Here is a 14,857-nt window from a genome sequence, read left to right as displayed (position 1 = left end):
ACAGAACTGAGCACGCAGGCATGCACTCATTGATGTGTCTGTGGCACCTAAGACTGTGGCTGGGTACTGTCTTAATTCAGATCAATTGTGGCTTGCGAGGGCTGTGGCTGAAGGGGGGATCTGAGGTGGGAGTAATGCTCAGAGCTTTTCTATGTTCTATGACGATCTATTCAATCTATAAAGAAAAATGAGATGCTAATAAAAAATTAGGTGCAAATGAAGATGGACCTTGTGTTCTGAAAGGCCTTCTGAAGCTGCGGGGTCAGACACTCCATCTCGAATGCCCGTTTTGTAAGTTATATCTTTGCCTCAAGGCACCTTCCCAAAAAATTACTTTAAAATGATGGTTGTCAAGAATTCCCTGGCTGGTCCAGTGGTTAGGACTCCCCAGGTTCGATCCCTAGTCCAGGAACTAAGATTCAATTAGGTACAGGGTGAGACAGGGAAAAAAAAATGATGGTTATCTGGGAAGGAGTATGCTGCTGCTGCTGCTGCTAAGTCGCTTCAGTTGTGTCCGACTCTGTGCCACCCCAGAGACGGCAGCCCACCAGGCTTCCCCATCCCTGGGATTCTCCAGGCAAGAACACTGGAGTGGGTTGCCATTTCCTTCTCCAATGGGAAGGAGTATACATTGGTGTAAATAGCATTGCCTAGCAAACAGTCAGTTTGAGAGATCAGGAGAGGTAGATTTGATAACAGCACAGTGGATATAACGCAGAGACTGCAAAGCCAGGTGCGCAAGAAATGCCACATCGCCACCTTGTTTCAGGCAGAAGCTCGAAGGGAAAATAGAGGCGACCAGATTTTTACAAAGACCACTGATGCAAGAATTCAAGATGCTGAAGGTGGTTAATGAGGTAGTTCAGAAATTAGCAACTGCAGCCCTTAATTGGAGAAACAAAGAGAGAGGCAGGGTTATGGAGCCCAGAGGCCACCCTGGTGGACGGTCAATGTTCTGGACCCTGGATGTGCTATTGAGCTATAGTACAGTACTATCTAGTACTCTACTGTAAATTAGCGATGGGGAAAACTGGGTGAGGCGCATATTGATCCCTCCGTATCCTCTCCTATAACTGCATGTGAACACATAATCATCTCAAAATAATATGTTTTTAAAACCTAAAGGAGTTTAAAAGCAACACATCTGCATATTTAGAACATATCTCTAGAAGCATAGCCAGGAAGTGAAAAACATTAGTTGCCCCTAGGAAGGAAAAGCTGATGGCTGGGGAACAGAGGTAGGAAGTCAACTTTTTCCTATATATATATTTTTGTATATTTTGAATTTTGACATGCAAAATTAATGCCTAGTCAAAAAATAAAATTTCAGATATCAGTTTTTAAATTCCTCCATCAAAACTTGATGCTTTGGAATGTTAACAGACATTACACTGTTACTTTCTATTCAGAAATTACATAAAGGGGCTTTTTTTTTTAACCTTTCTAATCATTAACCTACTATAGTATTCAAGGACCTACTATATAACACATGGAACTCTGATCAGTGTTATGTGGTAGCCTGGATGGGAGAGGAGTTTGGGGCAGGACCGATATATGTAAGGCTAAGTCCTTTCACTGTTCACCTGGCACTATTACAACATTGTTAACTGCCTATATCCCAATGCAAAATAAAAAGTTAAAAAAAAAAAGCCCACTATATTACTGCAATTTCTCATTATTCCCAAATAGCCAAAAGCCTTCTTTTTTAATTACAAAGATTCACTTTTGTATAGGCAATCTTTTCCAGAATAAAAAGAATCTATGGAAAAATCCTTTTTCCTATTTGTTACAACAGCTGTGAACTATATTTACATTTATGGGTCAATTGACATCCTACCTTGTCAACGAATTACTTTACAAGATTCAATGTGATAAAATCAAGATAGCCTGGAGTTTGAAATCATATAGTCCAGGCTTTCTAGTCATGTGACCTTGTTAAAATTATTTAACCTGTATTTGTTCCCTCAGCTAGAAAACAAGCATAATAATATCCATTTTTTCCACGTTGCTTTTGAGTATTTTGAGTATTCATATAACCTATCAGATCAGATCAGTCGCTCAGTCGTGTCCGACTCTTTGCGACCTCATGAATCGCAGCACGTCAGGCCTCCCTGTCTATCACCAGCTCCAGGAGTTCACTCAGACTCACGTCCATGGAGTCAGTGATGCCATCCAGCCATCTCATCCTCTGTCGTCCTCTTCTCTTCTAGCCCCCAATCCCTCCCAGCATCAGAGTCTTTTCCAATGAGTCAACTCTTTGCATGAGGTGGCCAAAGTACTGGAGTTTCAGCTTTAGCATCATTCCTTCCAAAGAAATCCCAGGGCTGATCTCCTTCAGAATGGACTGGTTGGATCTCCATGCAGTCCAAGGGACTCTCAAGAGCCTTCTCCAACACCACAGTTCAAAAGCATCAATTCTTCGGTGCTCAGCCTTCTTTACAGTCCAACTCTCACATCCATACATGACCACAGGAAAAACCATAGCCTTGACTAGACGGACCTTTGTTGGCAAAGTAATGTCTCTGCTTTTGAATATGCTATCTAGGTTGGTCATAACTTTCCTTCCAAGGAGGAAGCATCTTTTAATTTCATGGCTGCAGTCACCATCTACAGTGATTTTGGAGCCCAGAAAAATAAAGTCTGACACTGTTTCCACTGTTTCCCCATCTATTTCCCATGAAGCGATGGGACCAGATGCCATGATCTTCGTTTTCTGAATGTTGAGCTTTAAGCCAACTTTTTCACTCTCCACTTTCACTTTCATCAGGAGGCTTTTTAGTTCCTCTTCACTTTCTGCCATAAGGATGGTGTCATCTGCATATCTGAGGTTATTGATATTTCTCCTGGAAATCTTGACTCCAGCTTGTGCTTCCTCCAGTCCAGCGTTTCTCATGATGTACTCTGCATATAAGTTAAATAAACAGGGTGACAATATACAGCCTTGACGAACTCCTTTTCCTATTTGGAACCAGTCTGTTGTTCCATGTCCGGTTCTAACTGTTGCTTCCTGACCTGAATACAAATTTCTCAAGAGGCAGGTCAGGTGGTCTGGTATTCCCATCTCTTTCAGAATTTTCCACAGTTTATTGTGGACGTCAAAGGCTTTGGCATAGTCAATAAAGCAGAAATAGATGCTTTTCTGGAACTCTCTTGCTTTTTCCATGATCCAGCAGATGTTGGCAATTTGATCTCTGGTTCCTCTGCCTTTTCTAAAACCAGCTTGAACATCAGGAAGTTCACGGTTCACAGATTGCTGAAGCCTGGCTTGGAGAATTTTGAGCATTACTTTACTAGCGTGTGCTGCTGCTGCTGCTGCTGCTAGGTCTCTTCACTCGTGTCCGACTCTGTGGGACCCCATAGACGGCAGCCCATCAGGCTCCCCCATCCCTGGGATTCTCTAGGCAAGAACACTGGAGTGGGTCACCATTTCCTTCTCCATTGCATGAAAGTGAAAAGTGAAAGTGAAGTTGCTCAGTCATGTCCGACTCTTAGCAACCCCATGGACTGCAACCTACCAGGCTCCTCCATCCATGGGATTTTCCAGGCAAGAGTACTAGAGTGGGGTGCCATTGCCTTCTCCGTACTAGCCTGTGAAGATGAGTGCAATTGTGTGGTAGTTTGAGCATTCTTTGGCATTGCCTTTCTTTGGGATTGGAATGAAAACTGACCTTTTCCAGTCCTGTGGCCACTGCTGAGTTTTCCAAATTTGCTGGCATATTGAGTGCAGCACTTTCACAGCATCATCTTTCAGGATTTGGAATAGCTCAACTGGAATTCCATCACCTCCACTAGCTTTATTCATAGTGATGCTTTCTAAGGCCCACTTGACTCCACATTCCAGGATGTCTGGCTCTAGGTCAGTGATCACACCATCGTGATTATCTGGGTCATGAAGATATTTTCTGTACAGTTCTTCTGTGTATTATTAACATCTCTTCTTAATATCTTCTGCTTCTGTTAGGTCCATACCATTTCTGTCCTTTATCGAGCCCATCTTTGCATGAAATGTTCCTTTGGTATCTCTGATTTTCTTGAAGAGATCCCTAGTCTTTCCCATTCTGTTGTTTTCCTCTATTTCTTTGCATTGATCGCTGAAGAAGGCTTTCTTATCTCTTCTTGCTATTGTTTGGAACTCTGCATTCAGATGCTTATATCTTTCCTTTTCTCCTTTGCTTTTCGCTTCTCTTCTTTTCACATATAACCTATATACAGTACCTAATACAGGGTAGTGACTCAGGGCTATAATTCCTGAAAGCAAAAAGCTTAGTTGCAAAGAAACAGAGACCCACCAAAATAACTAAGGGCGGGAACATTTTATGGACACATATCTCAGAAGATAAGGCCAGGAAACAAAAAGTACAGCCAGCCTTGTGGAAGCTTAAAAGTTACAGGAGCTTAGAAGTCTTTTCTTTCTATCAGAGGCTTCATTATCTGTGTCTTTGTTACATTCAACTTCTCCTCCAAGAACAACACTGGGGGTGAGGGTCTCCTTCAATAAGGAAGCAGCAGGTACTACGGAAGTCTGTGGAAGGGGCACCTAAGCTCACCTTGTTGAAGCCGCTGTTTCAGTAACAACGTAACGGCGCTCATCTTACAGTGAAAGGATGTCTTTAGAATAGAGATGGGAGGTAAGATCACATTTTTCTCTTATGTGACAGATTCATATTGTTTTCTGTAGATCCTCATGCTTCTGTTTATAGTCATTTCTGACTCTTTTACAGAAAAGTTTTCACCCGTATCTATAAACATACAGTTTGCTTGAGCACAAGATTTAAAGCCACTGTTCTCTGACATCTCCACCAAATCCATCTCCCCCTTTTTGTTTGGTTTGCCTTGCATTATGGCATTCAACCCATCATTTAATTATCATCTTTAGCTTCTGCTTCCACCTCTAAAATGTAAGCTCCATGAAGGTGAAAGTGAAAGTGTTAGTCTCTCAGTTGTGTCTGACTCTTTGTGACCCCATGGACTGTAACCCACCAGGCTCCTCTGTCCATGGAATTCTCCAGGCAAGAATACTGGAGTGGGTTGCATGCCCTCCTCCAGGGGATCTTCGGGAGACCGAACCCAGGTCTCCGTATTGCAGGCAGATTCTTTACCATCTGAGCCATAGATATTTTTATTTGTTTTATTTACTGCTCTATTTCCTAGCGCTTTAAATGTTCCTGGCACATATTAAGCACCTGATAAATATTAGTTGAGTGGAAAAACGAATCCCCCCATGTCTTACTCACTGTAAAACAGAGCCTTCCTTGTTGTTTTAGATATACCTCAGTCTTTCAGATATCTTACAATGTATTACATTAACTCTAGATTTATTCTCAAATTTCCTTTCAGAGATGTTCCTCTGAAGTCTTCAGCCTTTCATTTAGTCATTAACTCAGTTTGTCCAATGAAAAAAAATCACTTCTACATCTTTGGATTACAAATTACTCCTTTTTCCAGTTTAATGACCGTGCAGTGATTAGGCCTTGGAGTCTCAAATCCAAATCCAGTCTTCACTTTTCCCTGTGATGCCTCTGCAGACATTTCTGCTTTGCCAGTGAGCTCAGCCAGGACGTTCTGCTGAAGTCCTCTTGATACTGTTCCAGATCAAATATGTCATTGAGAATATATCATTGAAGATGACTTCATTTTCTGGATTACTCTCCTAGAGGAGGGAGATGGAAACCAGAGTCAAACAAATCCCTGTAGGGGTGGACAATAAGAGTTTTACTAAAAAGGAGAGGGGTGCGTGCTGAAGGTAAAGAAAAAGAAGGTGGGAGAGCAAGACAGGACTGGTGTGTGCCCTTAAGTGACCCCTTGTGAAGGGGATGAATTTGTCTTTTTTCTTCCTTTGCACTAGGGAAACAGACATATGTAGGATATGATATTCAAAGGTTTTTTCCTCTGTTGTAATTAATTTTCTTTAATTACCCCCAATTCTTCAGGGAAAACTGTTTCACCCATACAGCCTTGACTGCTGGTGCTCTGGGAGAATTAGACTACTCGATACTAAGACAAGGTGTGGAATATAAAAATCGGAGGAGATTTCCACATAGATCACACTGGGTAGACACAAAGTACCCCTACTCGTGACAGGAAAATCACCCCTGGGACGTCCCTGGTGGTCCAGTGGCTACGACTCTGTTTCCACTGCAGGGGACACAGGTTTGATCCCTGGCCAGGGAACTAAGATCACACAAGTCCCAAGGCACAGCTGAAAAAAAAAAAAAAACCACCAACAACAAAAAACCTTAATAAAAGCAACCTGAGTTCCCACACCTTGCCTCTCCACTTTTTAATCTTGGGGCTTTCTTTCATTACAAGTAAACTTCTAATGTCAGAGAATTGTCAGATGTGTAGTCAGGTAACCAAATAAGACAGCAAATCAATCTGAGCCCATTTTAACAGGTTAATTCCTATTAAATCGGCAGAGTAGCACTGGTAATGAGTTGCATCTACGCAAGCATCCACCTTAATTGAGAATGGCACCCACAGAGTTGCAATTCCGTAAGACATTAAGCTGGTGTGCATCAAATCAAATTTGTGAATATATAAGTGACTATTTCTTTATGTTTCTGTATTTCCATATTGTTTTCATAGGCACATGTGTTAGATGAGTTTTTGAAATGTTGGAGGTAAAGAATACATTTTTAAGACACACCTTTTACAATAAGTTTGCAGTTGCCATTTTGAAGTTCCTACAATAACAAGTAACACTTCACATGCACTTAAGATCCCTGGTGGCTCAGACAGTAAAGAATCTGCCTGCAATGTGGGAGACCCAGGTTCATCCCCGAGGGGAAGATCCCCTGGAGAAGGGAATGGCTACCCACTCTAGTATTTCTTGCCTGGGGAATCCCATGCACAGAGGAAACTGGCGGACTACAGTCCACGGGGTTGCAAAGAGTCTGACACAACTGAACGATTTTCACTTTCACTAACATTCACTACCCAAAGTATTCAGCCCCAACTGACAATACAATTTGCATGTACTGAGTTCTTAGGTCAAACTATGGTCAAAAGGACAGTCAAATCACAGAACTTTCATATACTCATTTCAATAATAGTACAGATTTGTTAAGATGGTGCAGATGGTGACTGCAGCCATGAAATTAAACCACGCTTCCTCCTTGGAAGGAAAGTTATGACCAACCTAGAAAGCATGTTAAAAAACAGAGATATTACTTTACCAACAAAGGTCCATCTAGTCAAAGCTATGCTTTTTCCAGTAGTCATGTACGGATGTGAGAGTTGGACTATAAAGAGAGCTGAGCACTGAAGATTTGATGCTTTCGAATTGTGGTTTTGGAGAAGACTCTTGAGAGTCCCTTGGACTGCAAGGAGACCCAACCAGTCCATCCTAAAGGAAATCAGTCCTGGGTGTTCATTGGAAGAACTGATGTTGAAGCTAAAGCTCCAATACTTTGGCCACCTGATGGGAAGAGTAGACTCATTGGAAAAGACTCTGATGCTGGGAAAGATTGAGGGAAGGAGGAGAAGGGGACAACAGAGGATGAGATGGTTGGATGGCATCACCAACTCGATGAATATGAATTTGAGTAAACTCCGGGAGTTGGTGATGGACAGGGAGGCCTGGTGTGCTGCAGTCCATGGGATCACAAAGAACAGACATGACTGAGGGACTGAACTGAACTAAAGTGAACAGATGTGTTAATGTGTGCCAAACAAGGCATTATCATTTCTTAGACTTCTTTTAACTCTGAGGAGATTTTAGTATTGAAGTTATCATTCTGCCTAAGTATTCAGCAGAATTCATGAATAGAAGACTCCCAGAGACAGAATAGTATAGACCTAAATGTTCACAATCTCAGTGACACTACTTTTTCCATTTATAAAAAAAGATTGGCTTATTACAAGACTGGCCTCCCCTTCAGTTGTGTGTGACACAGGCTTTGAAAGGTTACTGCAAGGTATATAACTATGGAGGATAAACTGGGATTCAAAAAGTATTGTGCAGTTTCTTTTTCTCTCAGACTATGGTGCTGTTGGTGATTTTCCAACTATCAAGATCAACTTACCCACTTCCTGGAAAAAATCACTATCCAAAGTCACATGAGATGAATTTGTAGTAGAAAGTCTACTTAATCACTTTTGAAGGGAAATATTTTTTCCTAGCAGAGAAAACCAATTTGAGATTTGAAACCTGCTTATTTAGGACTGGAGTAAGAAGTGCACATACCACCATAGGTTTAGATAGGTTATCAAGGTCGTCTTGTTGGCCTATTTAGGCCTCTGTCCAGGGAAACCCTGAAGACAAGAGCCTTAGAGTCCGTTTCTTCAAGCTACCCTTTCTGTTCTTTGAACATCTAACTACTTACTGGAAAAAGACCCCTGGCTGTCTTACAGAGATTCTCCCTGTATTCATCTCTTCTATAACATCTGACAGCTTCTAGTCTTTCAAGGAAGTGGTACATATACTGCAATCAATTCAGTGACTTTAATCAACATGTTATCACATGAAGTACCATTAGCAAATGGTAGCATGACTGTGACTTCCTTATAAGGCACTGTGATTTCTGCTCTATCACTTTATTGATTATTTTTGAAACATAAACCCATCCTCGTGACTCATCGGCCAGAAATTATAAATCTGCACTTTGGTTCCTGTGGTACTTAGCAACCTGGCCATCTCAGAGACACTACGCTTTTAACTGTATCACAGTCATCAGGCAAATGAAGGCCTTTGTTTCTCAGTGCTAAATCGTCAGAGTTGGAAAGAGCTGGTTTTTAAAATCACAGTGTGTGTGCTGAAGGTTGGTCCTTAGCTCAGACCTGGGGTGTGTTTGTGTATGTCTGTGAAGTCAGTAAGAGAATGAGGGAGAAACATCCCTACATTCCTGGAGGAGTTGCTGATCATTCTTTATTCCCTAAAACCCAGCTTACCTTCTGTGAGGTAGTATATCTCTGTAGTCACATTTTCCCCCCTTGCTTTTCCATGGTTGCGTATCCTGGACTAGAAATGTTCTTTGTTCCCACACCCTGAGAACATATCTGTGACACATAGTCAATATCTTCATGGTCCAGAATTTCTGCTTTCTCAAATCCCCCAGCTCCCAGGACATTCAGCAAAGGACAACCCAGTGTCTAACAACTGCTCACCGATCCTTGAGGCCTTGCAAAAGTCAGGGGCTATAGCTTTTTTTTTTCCTCTCTTTTATCACCAACATCATTCAGTACTGGTGCATAGTGAGCACTCAATAAATGCTGAGGAAAGGAAAGAAGGAAGAAAGGAAGGATGGAACATTTTGCCAATGATTTAGCAAAATCAAACATGCAAAAAACTGGACATTTATGTTTTAAGGCATGGTATAAGGAGATGGGTGGCAAGGAAATGCCAAGGCTCATATAATCTGAAACAAGCCTTTGCTGGTTTGTATCTGTTTGAGGATAAGGAGAGGGCTGGGAACGCTCACATCCATGAGGGTGATGATGATAAAGACGACGGTGGTAATAATGATGACAATGATGGCAATTCTTACCTGAAATACTGATTTTTAGCTGGAGGACCAAAAAGTGAGAAGAGAACAAAAATGTTGATTGATTATAAATTGTTACTTACACTCATTTACAGGAACTGCTACCTATCTAACCTATCTAAGCAAGGTTACTTTGCAATACAATGATGATAAACACTATTAAATGGATATGATTATGTTTATTCTAATTTTCTCCCATTAAGATATTAATCTGTACATAATTCTTCATAGTTATCAGATAGCATAATATGTTCATTCAGAATGTTATATGCTTAGGACTTTAAAATAATAAGAAATATGGCATCTATCCAAGGAAAAAATACATTTTCCCTGGTCTTGCTGAATAAGTGGTTTTGCTCTTATATTAGTTATTCATGTCCTCAAAGCAGATTGGATTATCTTTATGATCAGCCTGTTAAACAAGACCAATTTGGTTCAATTAACAGGCAAATTGATAGCTTAGAAAAGTAACAATTTCTTATGAACAATATATCACCTTCATATTGCATAACTTTTCTATTTTCTATGTCATTATCTTTTCCTGATTCCTTCTAGGAGAGTACCTCAATCAAAATTTCCAATCTATTAATCAATTCCTCAGGTGTATTAATTCTACATTTTACCTCATCTATTGTGCTCTGTGGTCTGTATAGTCAATGCTATGGTTTTTCCAGTAGTCATGTATGGATGTGAGAGTTGAACCATAAAGAAGGCTGAGCACTGAAGAACTGATGCTTTCAAACTGTGGTGTTGGAGAAGACTCTTGAGAGTCCCTTGGACAGCAAGGAGATCCAACCAGTCCATCCTAAAGGAAATCAACCCTGAATACCCATCGATGATGCTGAAGCTGAAGCTCCAAAACTTTGACCACCTGATGTGAAGAGCAAACTCATTGGAAAAGACCCTGATGCTGGGAAAGATTGAAGGCAAAAGGAGAAGAGGGTGGCAGAGGATAAGATGGTTAGATAGCATCACCAGCTCAATGGACAAAACTCCAAGCAAACCCTAGGAGATAGTGAAGGACAGGGAAGCCTGGTGCGCTACAGTCCGTGGTGCAGCAAAGAGCTGGACATGAGTTAGCAACTGAACAGCGGTAACAGCAACATTGTGTCCTGTATTTCAGCTATCGCTTTTTTTTAACACATTATATTTCTACTTGGTTCTTTTCTTTTACACTTCCTTATTGTTTCATGTTGTTAACGTCTTTCCTTACCTGTTTTGCTATATTTTAAATGCTGATTTTTTTTAATCTTTGCCCCATCCGTTTAAAGCTTGTTTCTTTTTTGATGGACTCAGCCATCCACTCTGCTGTTTGCCTTGGAAAGAACTATGCTTCCAGCTATCTTCCTCTTTTAGCCTGTCAGTTAGTATTCCTCTTGAGGTGTGCGTTGCTCTGTCCAGTAACATAGATGGGGGAAAGTCAAGGGTCAGACTTCAGTCTGTCTCAGACCTGATGCTTGTGGGTGCAGAATGGAGGGGGGAGCCTGAAGGTGAAGTGGGTTGAGTACCGAAACCATCCTAGTATGCATCACGCATCCTGGAGGTTTCCATGAGGGGGCGGGGAAGAGACGTGACTACCCAAGGTTTATCAGTCATGGCAAGCTTTTTGATGCTCCTAATCAGAATCTGTGCTGCCAAGCTTTTATGCCTGAGGTCAGTTGCATTTACGTGGATTCTGGCACAACTGAGAGCCTCAAGGCAAGGTAGAGAATACTGATGTCCAGAGCAAAATGCCTTAGACTGGGACTGTTAACCCCTCACACAACAGTTCAAAACAGCCCTGCATTCCTCCAGGAATTTCTGACAGTTTCATGTCTCTCTTGATGCTTCTATTTCTGCTGGAGTTAATCTTGGAGGAATGACTTTGTGATACTTAAGAGTACATCTTGGTAGGAAGAGGTGATTAAAGACTACCTTACTAGAACTCTGCAGAAAATAATCTTTTAGTGTTCCAAATACTTCATGGAAATTGTTAAAATTTTATGTAGCCCACAGTGGTAAGATGTCTACTTCAATATGCCAATAATTGCCATGTGAAACCTTTACATATGTAAACTGTGTTCCATGATTAAATATACTAAGGATATGAAATTGGACAGGGTAGATTAATGCATACCACCAAAGGATGCTGCTATGTATCTGCTTTATCTGGTCTCTCTGAGCCACAAGATTATGTTGGTTTTCCAGTTTACACAGAGAAAGCCCCGTAAGATATCATACCTATTTTTAAGCCACCTCAGGTTCTTGCACACCTGGCTGGCAAAAATCTGCTTTGATGTCTCTGACACATAGCAATGTTAACCCCTTGGTTCCTTTTTAGTCAAGACAACTAAACGTATACTTTTAAAAACAAACAGCCTCAAATCTCAGTCCTTTCACACCACACAAGTTAATTTCTCTCTCACTTTACATGTGGAAGGAAAGTGCTCTGCTTCAGTCAGTCATTCGAGGACACACGGTGATGGATGTTTCACCCACTGGACACCAGGCAGAGAAAGAGGGTGAAATCTTCCTGTGCCCTGCACAGACGCCTGCACTGCTGGCCACAGCCAGTCAGATTTCCATGTCTGCCTACCAGGGGGCTGGAAAATGTGCTCTACACCCCTGAAAGGAGAGGAGAACAGGACGCAAGTGGCCACCAGTAGTATCTCACGTGTCCTAAATGCCCTGTCAATTATATAACTCTCAATAATAATATAAGCTCAATTTCCTAGATGGCATGCTGCTCAGATTCTCCACTTATCTTTCTTGCTCTCTCTTTTCTCTTTTTTTCCCTGGATTTACTTCTTCCATATCCCTTATAAATGTGTTTCCCCAGGTTCAGTTTCCACCCTTGGGCTACCTTTCTTATATGTGCTAGCTTTCTTGTAGATTTAGGGGTCATGCATCACGGTGTCTCTCATAGTTCCTTAACTATAGAAGCTTAATCAGTTTTGAATGATTGATGAATCCGTGAAACACCGGCTCAAGGCTCAACAGTGATTTTGGAAATTACATATTTGGCATGCATGTTTAGTCATCTTGCACACTGAATAGCAGAAATCTTCAACTTCCCACCTTCTTTTTCTCATATTTCTTCCCTCTTCACCTTTTTTCACAACTTAGCTTTACTGTTGTTGTTTTTTTAAGTATTAATTCTACAATGAGCTCTCTCCTTTAATAAACCAGAGATCATAAGTAAAGACAACATGCAGATATTCAAATTATGAAAAGCTAGATACAAAGATATTATAGTATTACTTTTTATTTCCTGATATTAAACCATTGCATGACTCTCTTCATTTTTAGTTATTTCCAGTTAGTGTTACACAAATAATGCTAACTTCAATGCCAAAACAATTTTGGAAAGAGCATTTATTTTCTTTAGCATCTTGGACTAGGAGCTATTTAAAACTGGTGTTTTTCATAAATAGTAGCAACTTTTAGGGCTATAGGACCAAAACTAACTTGCTTTTTAAATACTGGAAGTCATTTTCACTAAAAGGCTTTTACATGAATATGAAAGTAATTTGAGAAAGAAGACTGCACATTGATTCATTTTTAAAAAGTATTCATTGAACGCCAACTATGCTTTAGGCAATTTATTAATAAATTGACTTTGTAATCTCTGACATCCAGATACCAATGAATAGATTCCAAAGAATCTACTTAATCCCTGGATGAATTTTAATTTTACATCTCTGTGTATTACATGTCTGTATGAGTACATATATTTACACACATGTATACATATATGTATGTTATATCTATTTTTAGAGCCTGAGGCAGATGACTGTGGCTCTGTTCATGCTGTTTTCTCATTGGGTGTCACAGGCTAGAAAATGTTTATCCTTATATTTATGTTGTTTTTCTGTTTAGTCTAAAAAATGTATCTAAAAAACTGTGATTCTACATGAATTAGAGATGACATTTTTACTCTATGCCAAACATTTTCATAGAAAAAATTTACATAAATCAGATTTATTTTCAAGTAACATACTGAGTGCCTACTTTAAGTGCCTACTATAGCACTAAATGCTTTTATATGTCTTTTATATGTTTTATAAAGAGCCAAAAAACAGTACTTGATATACAACAAATACTTTGTGTCTGCTATTATACATTTTTACAGATTTATTCAAGTATAATTAAAATACAAGAAACTGCACTGACTTAAAAAGTTCCATTTGGGAAGTATTCATCCATATTCACACTTGTGAAGCCATCCCAACGATCAGGGTGATGGAGACGCCCATCAGCGGCAAATGTTGCCTTGTGCTTCTGTCGTCTTCTCTCCCACCCCAGGCAACCACTGATTTGTCATTAGATTGGTTTTTATATTCTAAAATGTTATTCACATGAACTGAAACCATGTTGTTTTTGGGGGGCTTGGTTTCTTACCAGGGCTTCCCTGGTAGCTCAACTGGTAAAGAATCCGCCTGAAATGCAGAAGACCCGGCTTTAATCCCTGGGTTGGGAAGATCCCCTGGAGAAGGGAACAGCTACCCACCCCAGTATCCTGGCCTGGAGAATCCCATGGACAGAGGAGCCTGGCAGGCTACAGTCCATGGGGTTGCAAAGAGTCAGAGATGACTGAGCGACTTTCACTTTTCTTACCCTTATAATGATCATATTTATGTGGAGACTCATTCATACAGCTGCATGTATCTCTAGCAGGTTCTATTTTAATGCTGTATCATATTCTGTACTATGGGTATATCACAATCTGTGTATTCACCTATATACAGATATTACAAATAAAGCTGCTATGAACATTCATGTTCAAGTATTCATTGCACATGCTTTCATTTATCTAGGGTGGATATCTAGAAGTGCAATGACCAGCTCATACAACAGACACATGTTTAATTTTTAAGGAAGTTGTCAAACCCTTTTGCCAACGTGGTCATACCACTTTACATTCCCACCAGCAGTGTATGAGGGTCCCAGTGTTCTGCTTCCTTGACAATACGTACCCTAATCAGCGTTTTTAATCTCACTCATTCTAATAAAGGTATAGTGACTTAACCGTCAATCTCCTAATGACGAGTGATGTTACATTTTTCACATGCTTATTTAATATCTACATATCTCTTTGGTGAAGTATGTATTATCTATATTGAAATATTTTGTAAATCTAAGTGGAGGCTATATGAGTGTTCTTTACACTACTTTTGGTTTTGCAATATTTTAAAAGTCTGAAATTGTCTGAATAAAAAGGTAAAAATAAACAATTTATAAACATGGTTATAATAATTATTGTAAGTGCTGACAAACCATCATTGTTTATATAGGTGGTGGTGGTTTAGTCACTCAGTGGTATCCAGCTCTTATGATTCCATGGACTGTAGCTAACCAGGCTCATCTGCCCATGGAATTCTCCAGGCAAGAATACG

This window comes from Bos grunniens, chromosome 7 (assembly GCF_055505025.1).
Source record: "Bos grunniens cultivar Pamir isolate PY7600 chromosome 7, Bosgru_T2T1.0, whole genome shotgun sequence".
Classification (NCBI taxonomy): domain Eukaryota; kingdom Metazoa; phylum Chordata; class Mammalia; order Artiodactyla; family Bovidae; genus Bos; species Bos grunniens.
This window is presented reverse-complemented; position numbering follows the sequence as displayed.